Source organism: Toxotes jaculatrix, chromosome 15 (genome assembly GCF_017976425.1).
Source record: "Toxotes jaculatrix isolate fToxJac2 chromosome 15, fToxJac2.pri, whole genome shotgun sequence".
In the NCBI taxonomy this organism is placed as follows: domain Eukaryota; kingdom Metazoa; phylum Chordata; class Actinopteri; family Toxotidae; genus Toxotes; species Toxotes jaculatrix.
Genome location: NC_054408.1, coordinates 24,764,993 through 24,777,267, shown reverse-complemented (window position 1 = coordinate 24,777,267; position 12,275 = coordinate 24,764,993). Strand labels below are relative to the sequence as shown.

Genomic DNA, 12,275 nt, shown 5'->3' with positions numbered 1-12,275 from the left:
TTTTTTTAGTAAAGTCAACTTGTCAGATTTTAGAGTGTAGTTGTTAGATCAAATGCATCTTTTCAACGCCGTTCACTTTGATGCCACCACTCCTCCATTTAGCGCCACATACAGTAAACATCATCAGTGTCGCTTCTGATATGCTAATGTTTGTAGGGTTGTCCTGTAAACAAGTGTAAACAGACACATTAGTGCAGCTTTGATAATTATTACATACAGTATGGCTCAATGATAAACACTTCAGAATCAATAACACCTGAACACCTAACACCCCCCCAAAAAATTCATAATAAGAAGTGAGTTGTGGTATATACTACCATGTTCAAACATGTTTATGTACTGGTTGTTTTCCAGGAAACTTGGTGTTGAATAGTTAATGAAAAGAGTTTCCTCATTCAAATCTGTTCAGCTGAATTAACATTGCTTGTATTAAATGTATCATTCATGAAAACACAATTCAAATAGACCGCCTAGTTAGCTCAGTTGGTAGAGCATGAGACTCAATCTCTCAGGGTCGTGGGTTTGAATCCCACTCTGGGCTGCACCACCTCCCATGGGCTCACCACCCGTGGAGGTGCCATAGGACTTCGGTGCATTGTGTTGCCCCCGCGACCGGGGGCGACCTGCCCCCGCGACCCCCAGATAAGCGGCAGATGATGACATGACATGACATGACAATTCACATAGACCATACACATGTGAACTTGTTCTCTTTGATGCCACAGTGAGTTTGTTCACATCCTGAGAAATAAAGCTGTGATTAGAGCAAGGAGCTGAAGGTCACATTGTGACCATGAAGCTCACCAACCAAGGCTCTGGAGGCCATGAAAAAAAAATGAAGTGAGTGCTGCAATGAGACCAGGCAGCAGCAAGGCTTCTGGCCTCTCATTCTCAGTGTGTTAATATATTTTAAAGAGGACACACTCTCCAGAAATGAAGGGCAGCCTCTCAGACCTCCCTGCAGCCATCAGAGTACCCTCGCCTCTTCTCCCCAGGCTACAGACTGCACAGGTCCACACTAATGAAAGCTACTTTAGACCAATGCACATCTGACACTTTCTGACAAAATGAAAAGTAAAGGCGTCTTTAAAACGATCTTTTCATTGTCCCACTATACTCCACCGTTTCAGTGATACAGATTTCCTTTTAGACATCCAGGTTATGAAAAAAGCTTGAGGTAGATTAGCTGTGTGGATGAGGATGATGCTCAGTAATTCATCTTTACAGCAGCTTTGGCAGAAATCAAAGTGTTACATCACTATTTTTACTAACATCCACAAGACTACTACTACTACTACTACTGCTACTACTACTACTACTACTAAGGCTATACTGGACACATGTTCACCAAACTGGACAGTTGAAGACTGGAAAAACGTAGCCTGGTCTGATGGATCTGGATTTGTACTGAGGCTGCAGATGGTAGGGTTAGAGTTTGGAGTCAACAGCATGAATCCATGGACCCGACCTGCCTTGTGTCAACAGTCCAGGCTGGTGGTGGTGGTGTGATGTTTTCTTGGTTCACTTTGGGCCTTAATACCAATCAGTCATGGTCTGAATGTCACAGTCTGTCTGAGTATTGTTGCTGAACATGTTCACCCCTTCATGGCCACAGTTCACCATCTTCTAATGGCTATTTCCAGCAGGATAATTCTCCATGTCACAAAGCTAAAGTCGTTTCAGACTGAATCAGAATCCACCACAACACCTTAGGGATGTGGTAGAACAGGAGACTGGCAGAATGAATGCAGTGAGTGTCTTTCGTTTCGATGTTGTTGTGCTATTTGACTTCTTCATGGTGCTGTGAACGAGTCTTCTCCCTGTGAGTTCATCTCAGCCAGTCTGTGTATGTCAACCAGGCTTTGGTTCATGAAACACAGAAGGTTTCATGAAGCGACTGCAGGTTGAATGTGATATAGAGTATAATTTCTCGTTAGAAAGCAGGACAATACACGTCCGATATTTATTCATCTGTAGTTGCTCCCAGCATGAACATATAGCTTAGCATATTAGCTTAGGAATCAGTTTTATCAGTCAGGATGCTCATCTGTGTGTACATGAAACACTTTGTTTGCTTTTGAGAAGCCTGTAATCATACACTCAGACTGATGCTTTACTTTGGAGCAACAGCTCTATTCTCCTCAAAACTCAGCTCTAAAATTTCACTCTGCCTGGCAATCAACGAAAAACCTGACTGCAACTCAGTTATATCAGTTATATCACAAAGAAACTGAGGCAGCAGGTAAACAGAGTGAGCTTCATGCAACTACCCTACGGTGTCCCATCCACTAAAAACCTGATGTGATCACTTACGTAAGAGCTTCTTCAGCAGGGCCTGAGGAGAGGGTAACACCAGCTGACCTCCAAAAACAAAGAGAGCATCAGAGCTGCTGTGGAATAAGTTGAAGGTCCTGGAAGAGGAGAGCAGTTTAGAGGTTCTTTACAGCTGAGAAAGTGAGATTGTCTTTGTTCTTACTCTGGAAAAGAGGTCAGCTCTCAGTAATGGGGGAAATGTAGCATATTCACTGATCCATAAAGTGTAGGTTATTATTACCTCCTGCCTTTTGCTTTGGGCTAATTTGCATTATTGAAGGTAGCCAATTCCAAAGGTTGCCAAGGTCTTTTTTCTGCTTAAAATTACACATCCTCATGAATATTAACGTTGTGAAGGTCCACGGCTCAGTGGGTTTACACCTGAAAGCACCGAGTACTTCACACCACGTACTGTGGCTGACATCCGACGCTGTGGGGCTCATGTAAAGGCAACACTATGCTTTACTGCAAAACTGAGGTTGTCCAAAATCCAAACACAAATTTGCCACTGTCTGAGTTCACTCACTGAGACCTTCAGTCTTTTAAAAATTTTATATTTTCTTCTTTTGATTTAAAGAGAGCATCTTAATGAGTCACTTTTTAACGCTTTGTGCTGTACACTAGAATCTGAAATAATTTTACTCAGTAGTAAATATCACAATAGGAGCAGTGATGCTGGCCTGTGGAACGAGACATTACGGTCAGGTCTGGTATAAGTCTTGTAGCGGAGCTTCAGAGTACATATGGAGGTGACTGGATCTCGGTCTAGTCTTGTTAAATGCCATCAGATAAAATGATTGTTCACAAACTCCTGTAGAACTGTGACTGAGCGAGCTGCTGGTGGAGGCATTTATATACTAAATAAGTACTAAGAGAAAGAAAAAGAATAAACACACTCAAACACTCAAATCTGAAAAGTGCTGTGCATAAGAGTGACCAGTGCCAGGTAAAACACCCATTTAAGCTGGTGATTCAGCTGTTCAGTAATCTAACAGCCTGTGGTAGGAAGCTGTTGATGAGTCTGGAGGTTCTGCCTTTTATGCTCCGGTATCTTTTGCCTGAAGGTAACAGTTCAAAAAATCTGTGGAGAGGGTGTGAGGAGTCCTTAACTATGCACAGGGCCCTGCTCCTGCAGCGGCTCTGGAAGAGATCTTGGACAGAGGGGAGAGAAACTCTAATAATCTTCTCTGCCCCCCTGACTATTCTCTGTAAGGCTTTCCTGTCCGCCATACTGCAGCTGGAGTACCAAGTGGACATGCAGTATGTCAGGACGTTTTCCACCACGCCACACCACACTGGAACGTGCCTTAGAAATGCAGGCTAGCTACATATTGGCAGTGTGTTTCTGAACTTCTAAATAATCCCATACAGTCAGGGTATCAGTTATATATCTCCCTCATCCCTGCGCTCGCTCACTGTTTCTCCTCCTCAGTGTTTCCATGTTCGTGTGCAGTTTGTCTCTCTCTCTGTTTGTGTGTGTGCTGGATGTAAGTTTCTGGTTTCTTCACCCACTACACAGCTCAGACGCCCCCCAGCTTCCTAACACAACAAATGTTTGTTTTTGTGCATCTCTACCCATAGAGAGATGAATAATGCAAGTCCATGGATGAAGTCATGTTTTCTTTTCTCGTGGCTCATTGAGGTAATTACTGTAGAGTGGAGTCAGTGAACTCCTGTGGGGCTAATCAAATCCTGCTACAACATCCAGATGTGATGAAGAACAAATAGAGGTCAGCCTCCATCTGCTGCATGTTGGAGCTTTTTCTCTCTGTTTTTCTTTGTTTGCCTTCAGACAATATCTGTCTGGGAGCCAGTTTTTAATTGTAGTGGAAAGTAACTCTGGTTGCCTGGATGCTCATCTCTCCTCACCTGTCAGGGACATGACAAACACAGAGGGACTGCTGACAAACCACGGACAGAGACACCTTGACTGTCAAAGCCGCATTTTTTATTTCATTTCCAAAAACAAAGAAACAAAGAATTATGTGATTTTGCTGTTTGGTTTCCCTCCACACAGGAGGGAAGAACAGAAGGAACTGGATGGGACCAGAGATCAGTCTGTGTCTCTTTTATAATGGTGGTGAAAAGATTTCTAAACAATCACAATGATTTTCAGCTGCTACTGAAGATGACAGACATGACAAATCTCTGCACTGGCTGCCTGTAAGACCAGCTACAGCTAACTGTTTCCCAATTACAATGAACTGTCAGAATATTACCAGGTCCATCACTTCTTGTTTTTGTTTTTTTGTTTTTTGTTTTTTTTTTGGGGGGGGGGGTTTGGCCACCACTTTGGTCCAGACTGAATTATTATTATTATTAGTAGTAGTAGTAGTAGTATTATACAAGAGTTATTGGATGGACTGATCTGAAATCTTGTACCATCCTGATTCCCGGAGGATGAAGCACAGCATCTTCAGTGATCCTCCTGTCACCACCAAGTCAAAAAAAAATTCCCAGGTGATGAATCCTATTGATGGCCAAAAATCTAAATATCTAAAATAAATCTAAATTGTGACAAAAGTTTGCCTCCTTCATCTCAGAAGTCCGATTTTCTATCTGTTCACACCGATAATACTGAGACAAATGTACTCCCATAGGCAACACCCAGGCTTTTCCTCCTTACAGACAGACTTGTCATCTTTACATTTCGTTTGGCATTGAGATGGGGACAGCAAGCCTTTACTGCTCAGCTGGAGAGGTTTGTCATTAGAGGCAGTGTGCTCTGTCACCCACTGATACAGCTGAACCTGCACTGAATGCTTCAGTTTAAAGTGGGAGGGCTGTAATTGTGTCATGTTGTCAATCTAAGCTAATGTATTTTCTTACTGTTTAACCACTGAAACCTCTCTGCCTCCGTCTGGCTGGACGGTTTAAAGGAATTCACAGAATCACTGCGGTGAGTCTGACTGAGAGCAGAATAGAAATAATTAAGTCCCAGCCTGACGTCGTGGTGGGAAACAACTGAATGCCATCATAGTTTTTCATAGCTGAGTGGAAATCATGAATGGTCTCATCGCTGCCGCAGGCACAAAAAGGCTGCTCTCCTCTGCTCTGGCATCGAGCTGATAAAGAACATGGCACAGAGCTGTAAATCTATCACTGATTCAGGACTGAATGGCTGCTGCTGCTTTTCCAAACAGAAGAAGGCTTGTAGTGGCTGGTTTTAAGCAGAAAATGATCCAGATTTCCTAAAATGTATCGAGCTCACACAGTTTAGTTTCTATGAATTATCAAATAAGAATATTTAAAAGATTATATATTTAAATGTGGAATAATAAAAGGTTGAAACCCAACTATATATTTGCTATTACACACAAAAGGGTGTCTTTATCTGTAAAATATCTTGATCAAATAAAATAAAATCATAATAAAATATGATTTAATCTTTGAGTCCTTCAGCTTGCTGGCTGTGGAATTCTGTGTTTTTTCATTAGTACCTCCAAACTTTTGCCACCATCTGTTTGTAACTTTTTGGTGCATCTGGCTTTTAAAAAAAGAAGCAAAGACCCCGGTGACCTCAGCTAGGTTTTTTTTTTTAAAGCTTGCACATAAGCCTTTTTTGAAAAATTCATCAATGACTGCTGATAAATAATTAAATCCGTTGCTACGTTTTGCCAAGGCTAGCATGTCATAAGGTCTGCCTGAAATTAATTTAGGGGCTGTGCCACAAAAATTCTGTTTCTGACAAAATGCATCCTGGCAGGCTTGTGCACAGTAGAAAAGGTAAATGGACTGTGTTTATATAGAGCTTTTCTAGTTGTATAAACCACTCAAAGCACATTTTACACTACAAGTCACATTCACATACACATTCATATAGTACTTTAACTAACACAAACCAATGGGCACATCGGGGGTAATTTGGGGTTCGGTATTTTGCCCAAAGACACTTCGACACATGGACTGCAGGAGCTGGGATTAAACCACCAACCTTCCGATCAGTGGACGACCCACTCTATCTCCTGAGCCACAGTAAAAGTATCTTGCTAAAAATTTTTTTAAAAATGTGTTTGAGGCTCACTTTCTTCCCCATTTCAGTTCTTCCACTCCTGGACAATCTGAACGAGAAGTTTTATCAGTTTTTTTAAAATCAGTTTTATCACCTTTAACCTCTGCATTAATTATATTGCAATCTTCCCAGTTCATTCAAGGTATTCACAGGCAGGTTGTTTTGTATATGAGTCAGTGTTATATGGACTAACTCTGTACAGAGTAAACACATGCTACGCTTTTCCAGGGTCTGGGGTCAGCAGTGATGCTGGTGTTGGAGCGATGTTTTTTTCTTACACTCTCCTCAGTGTCTGAGTCTCCCATCAGTTTCTTCACTCTTTGTAGTTTTTCATCTTTCTCCTTTTATCTCTTTCTTTAAAGGGAAGCATCATGGTAAAGGCAGGAAGAGGCTTTAAGAACAGACTTAACGCATGAGGTCTTCAGCTCTCTACGCAGGATTGGATGAGGGGGCTATGAAAGGCCCATTCTGATTGGACAAGGGGTGGACAAAGGCCCTATATACCACGAATGAGGACCACAAATCTTCAGCTTTACAAAGGCATCTGCAGCTGTGTCTCCTGCATATTTTAAAATGTATGGTTTGTCTGACTGGCATCTGTCTGTGTACAGAACAGGTGAGAAGAAGGTTATTTGACAATAGAGAATTTCATTTGACTTACTGACTTTTTATTTATCCATAGAACTGAATTGCTGTTCACCATCAGATGTGTTTTCCCAAACCACAGATGAGATTGAATGGTGTTTAAAAAATTACTAAAATGGAGAAGCACTTGCTGATTATAATATTCTCTATGTTGTAATATAGATGACACATGGTATCCAGTCCATTCCTCAGCTGGATCACTTTAATAAATCATTCAGAGAGGAAGGTTTGACAATACTGACCAAGGTCTTCATTCTGAACAGGTCTGTGGACTCAGAGGGGTAAAGAAATGTTACAGATCTCAGTGTGATAATGATTGATAATGATGATCTCTTCAAAGGTAGTGCAGCTCCTTGTTCATTAAATTAACATTGAATGCATCTATTAACCACCTCTCTCCTCCTAACCGCAGCCACTGGTTTGGAAATTAGACTGACCCTCTGGAGTCTGAGGCCTGTCAGACACTTTGGAGCTAGTAAGACGTGACTTCACATTTTTATATATTTCACCTACCTGAAAAACCTTATGCCCAAAGTGTCTGTCCATCCATCCATTTTCTATACCGCTTAATCCTTCAGGGTCACAGTGAGCTGGAGCCTATCCCAGCTGACTACGGGCGAGAGGCGGGGTACAGTCAATCGCAGGGCTGACACACAAAGACAGACAACCACACATGCACATACTCACACCTACGGGCAATTTAGAGTAACCAATTAACCTAATATGCATGCTTTTGGGATTGTGGGAGGAAGCCGAAGTACCCGGAGAAAACCCACGCAGGCACAGGGAGAACATGCAAACTCCGCAGTTTGCTCAGAGCCCAGAGAGCCCAGACAGAGGTTCGAACTTGGAACCCTCTTGCTGGGAGGCGACAGTGCTAACCAGTGCACCACCGTGCCACCTCGCAAAGTGCTACATATGCTTATATTCAGCACAGACTCAGGTCAAATAATCTGAGAACAGTAACAGTGTCATTAATCTATTTTTTTTTTTTTTTAATCAACTGTAAACAAACACTTTTCAAAACGCAAAAAGCCCTCCCCGCTATCAAAGGTATGCCCATCAGTGTGGAATGTAACAGTGGCCCTCTGTGAACCCACACCCATCAGTTTGGAAACTCTGTGTAGCCTTTTTACACTTTACTGAAAATGTTTCACATCCAAACATACAATTACTAAAATTTTGATGAATTTAATTACGCTATCTAACTTTGGCAGAGGTGTAGCAAGTGTTTCAGAAGTGTGGGGGATGGATACCAATAAAGTTTGCTTCAAATATGTTTTCATATGTTTTGACCAAACAATAAAAACGATGAATACAATGACAGAAGGGTATACAATACTCTTTTAAAAGAGTGATACTAGAAACGTACAAAAACACACACAGTATGAAATTAAAAAATCACATCTACACACATCTACAAAAAGGAAATAAAAAATTGACTTTAAAAAAGTTGGAACAAACATGACTAATAAAATAAAAATTGTATCTGTGAAAATGAATGCCTAATTGAACAATTTTCTCAATTATTTCAAATAGATATTAAACACAGCTTGTTGATATGATAATTAAATAATGTCTTATATTTTATTATCAATATTTACAACTTATTTAAAAGCCTCGAAAGCATAAGCACCCATTCACAGTACCAGGAAAAAGGTGCCGGTGTGAACTATGAACTTAGCTAGTTCCCGCCTCCTCCTCAGGATGAGCCAATCGATAAATCTAACAGCAAGAGAGGCGGGACCTAAGGCAGAACAACCAATCATCAGCCGGTCACACTCAAAGGCGGTGTCTGAAGCCGTTTGAAGCAAGAACAGGAGAGGGAGGGGAGAGGAGGTAGCCGCAGTGAGCGTGAGCACACAGCGGCCGGAGAAACGGAGCGAAAGTTGTGAGGCGTTTATGCAAAACTGCAGAACATCTGCAGAAAAAAAAACTGTGGGTGTTGAACCCACTTGCCGGAAAAGGTGTGGGTGTTAAAACACCCACATCCCCCACGGGTGCGATGCCCCTGAACTTTGGTAATGAGTTGACTTTGCCAGCTGCAAATTGACATGATATGGTTTTCCAATCTGCTGCGCAGTTGTGGAGAAGTTTTAGTTGATTCAGCCACTTTAGCTGCTTTATAACAGAAATGAAGCTTTGAGATTCCTTCCCATCAGAAGCATCTAATCCATAGAATCGCTACACGTGGTGATCTACTTGCCAGGGTCTGGGCACCAAGGTCTGTTCTAACTGTTCACAATAAATTTACTTCAAATGTTCTCACTCAAATCTTTACCCTTGCAGGGCTGCCTGAGGGGTCATGGGAGTTCACCCATCCAGTCTACATGTGCTTTGTGGACTTGGCGAAGGCCTATGACCGGGGTTGCCCATTGTCACCAGTCCTGTTCGTGGTTTTCATGGACAGGATTTCAAGGTGCAGCCGGGCATAGGAGAATGTCCATTTTTTGGGCCTCAGAATTGCGTCACTGCTATTTTGCAGATGGTGTGGTTCTGTTGGCTTCATCTGACCATGATCTTCATCATGAATGGGGACGATTTCCAGCCAAGTGTGAAGCAGCAGTGATGAGAGTCAGCACCTCCAAGTCTGAGGCCTTGGTTCTGTGCCAGAAAAGAGTGAAATGCTCCCTTCAGGTGGGGATGGAGTTTCTGCCCCAACTAAGGGAGTTTAACTATCTTGAGGTCTTGTTCACCAGTGAGGGTAGGTCGAAGCAGGAGACTAGCAGTAGTGACACGTAGTGGTGAAGAAGGAGCTGAGCCAGAAGGCAAAGCTTTGGATTTAGTCGACCTATAATTAGACTCTTACTCATAGTGACCAGCTTTGGGTAGTGACCGAAAGAATGCCGTCAGACTCATCCTTAGAGATAGGGTTAGGAGCTCTGACATCAGGGAGGAGATCAGGGTAGAGCCACTGCTCCTTCTTGTTGAAAGGAGCTAGTTGAGGTGGTTCGGGTATCTGATTCCCCTGAGTGCCTTCCTGTTTAGGTTCCTGTTTAGGTAGTAGGATGTGTTTAGGCACATCCTACTAGCAGGAGGCCCATGCGCAGACCTAGAACAGGCTGGAGAGAATATATATCTGGTCTGCCAGTGAAGTGGCCCTTCAGGGGTTCTGTAGACCCAGCAGGCTCCTCCTCAGCCTCTCATTTCCACTGTGTTGAGCTTCACTGCTTCTGTTTGCCCTCATTCTGTGTCCACTGTTGGGAAAGCAATGTGGCTGCTGGTATCCTGAAGGAAACGCTGACGATGTGGGAAAAATGTCTGTTCCACATGTGGAGATTTAGTTTAGCCTAATAGAAACGTTAGTGCTGGTTAATGTCAGCCCCAAATGAGCATACGCCATGGAGAGACCAAGGTTCCTGAGTTCCAAATAAAAGATAAAAATGTGTTTTTCGTGTTCCCTGATCAGAGATGCATCAAACAAATATCAAACTCCATCAAACTATTTCGTTTTCAACTGTGTGTTTTTTTTCCTTTTTCACTGCTGAGCTGGAAAAAAAAACAAAGAAACTTCACTTGGTACTTTATTTGTAGCTGGTTGCATGAAGTGGTGAGATTTGAGCATGTTTCATGTTTCAGAGTAAGTATGTGTGTGTGTGCGTGTGTGTTATATTAAAAGACATGTAACTGACATAGAAGGCATGTATCATATTTTACACATGTAATATAAAATAATGAATCACGGAATGTACCTTGAACTTTGAGCACCTGGCTTTGAGCGCCTGTATTTCAGAAACCAGTGCATGTGTGGCCTGCTCTTTATCTTCCAAATGAGCCTCTTCACAGCCATAGTGTGTAGATTTAACACTTCGTGACACTGCCAAGAACATTATGGCAGTAAATTAAACAATTCCACAAATGTAAGCCAGGGGCGGCAAGACAATTAGCTGCTCACACAGGACCTAGGGTTCATTTTACTAACAAACCGGCTCTGACTTCCTGAGGATCATTATTCAGTCAGCAGCCTGTTAACGGTCACATTAAAGCCTTGTGTATATCATCTCATCTTCATACTGCGAATCCTCTTCAAACCCTCATTACTGCAAAAGAATTTCAAAAACATACCTTTTAAAATGGCAAGTGCATTTAAAAACATGAGACAGCTCTGCAGCCCCTCCTCTCAGATGATTTTTTTTTTCATCTTTGGTGATATTTATGGAAACATTCTGGGAAAATGGATGGTGGAAAGGTTGCTGCAAGGTATGCTGCAGTGGCTGAAGACATTTTTATGGACGGTTAGTTGCAGTCTTTGACACCACCTCTGAGGGAAAAGTCAATTGCTTGACAGAACAATCTCAGCTTAAGGTCCACTTTCATTTAAATATTTTATTGAATTTTTAAGAAGCATATAAATAAGTGCAGGGTGACGATACAAATGTAGGGTCTTGTTTTTGGTGTAGACATCCTCCGACATGTATAAAAAATGAGATTAGACAATCAAAACAAATATCACATATAAAAAGAAATCCACATATAAGAAATCCAGTCCATTAAATAAAATAAAAGAGTGTGCTGCATTTAGTCTCTTGTTCCAGTGTTTTTATCAGTTATATAGTTATAGAGTCCAACCTGATTGAGTTGCCTCTTCCACCGATCCCGCTGCAGGTGTGCTTGAATGCATAACATGACCTTTACACATTACCTGTTGATAATGAGATTCGTTTATTAGCTCTCATTTCAAACACTGTATCTGTTAAAAAAAAATTAAAAGAAAAGAAAATATATATATAAAATTGACCTAGGCAAATTTTACTCATTTTCATGTGAACCTCTGTGACTTTATTAATTAGGTTTATTCTTCTTATTGAATTATTATTAATTATTAATTGCCCTATAAAGTACACCACCTGTTGTCATGAATCATTAATCTCAGGACTCACCTCAAATGTAAATGTATACACAGAGATTCAGTAGCATAATAGCAAACTAAGCAGCCCACAGAGCAACATCACCTGCAAACATACAGAAGCCAAAAATGCTCATTAGCAATAGCACAGCAGATGGACTAACTTCTGTCACATCTAGCCCTTCATTCAGGTTATGTTTTCTTGTTCCCTCTTGTCATCCTATTTTGTTTTCCTGTTTTATTTTGTAGTACTAACCTTCTGTCTCTTTTCAGATTCACTTCCTGCCTTCCTGTGTTTCCTGCCTGTTTGATTGCCTGCCCTGCCCTACTGTGTTGCACCTGTGTCCAATTGTCTCCCCAATCCCCCTAGTGTATTTAAGTTGTGTCTTCCGCTTTGTCTGTGCCAGTTTGTCTTAGTCCTTTGAGTCAAGCGTTTCAACCTGTTTTCCGTGTTTTTAT

General features: G+C 41.7%; 1 non-coding gene across 1 annotated transcript; it reads left to right on the top strand.

Moving 5' to 3' along the window:
- The first annotated feature begins 468 nt into the window (after positions 1-468).
- trnal-caa lies at positions 469-541 on the top strand. Its single transcript has one exon. It is a non-coding gene; the product is annotated as a tRNA-Leu (tRNA).
- Positions 542-12,275: the final 11,734 nt, after the last annotated feature.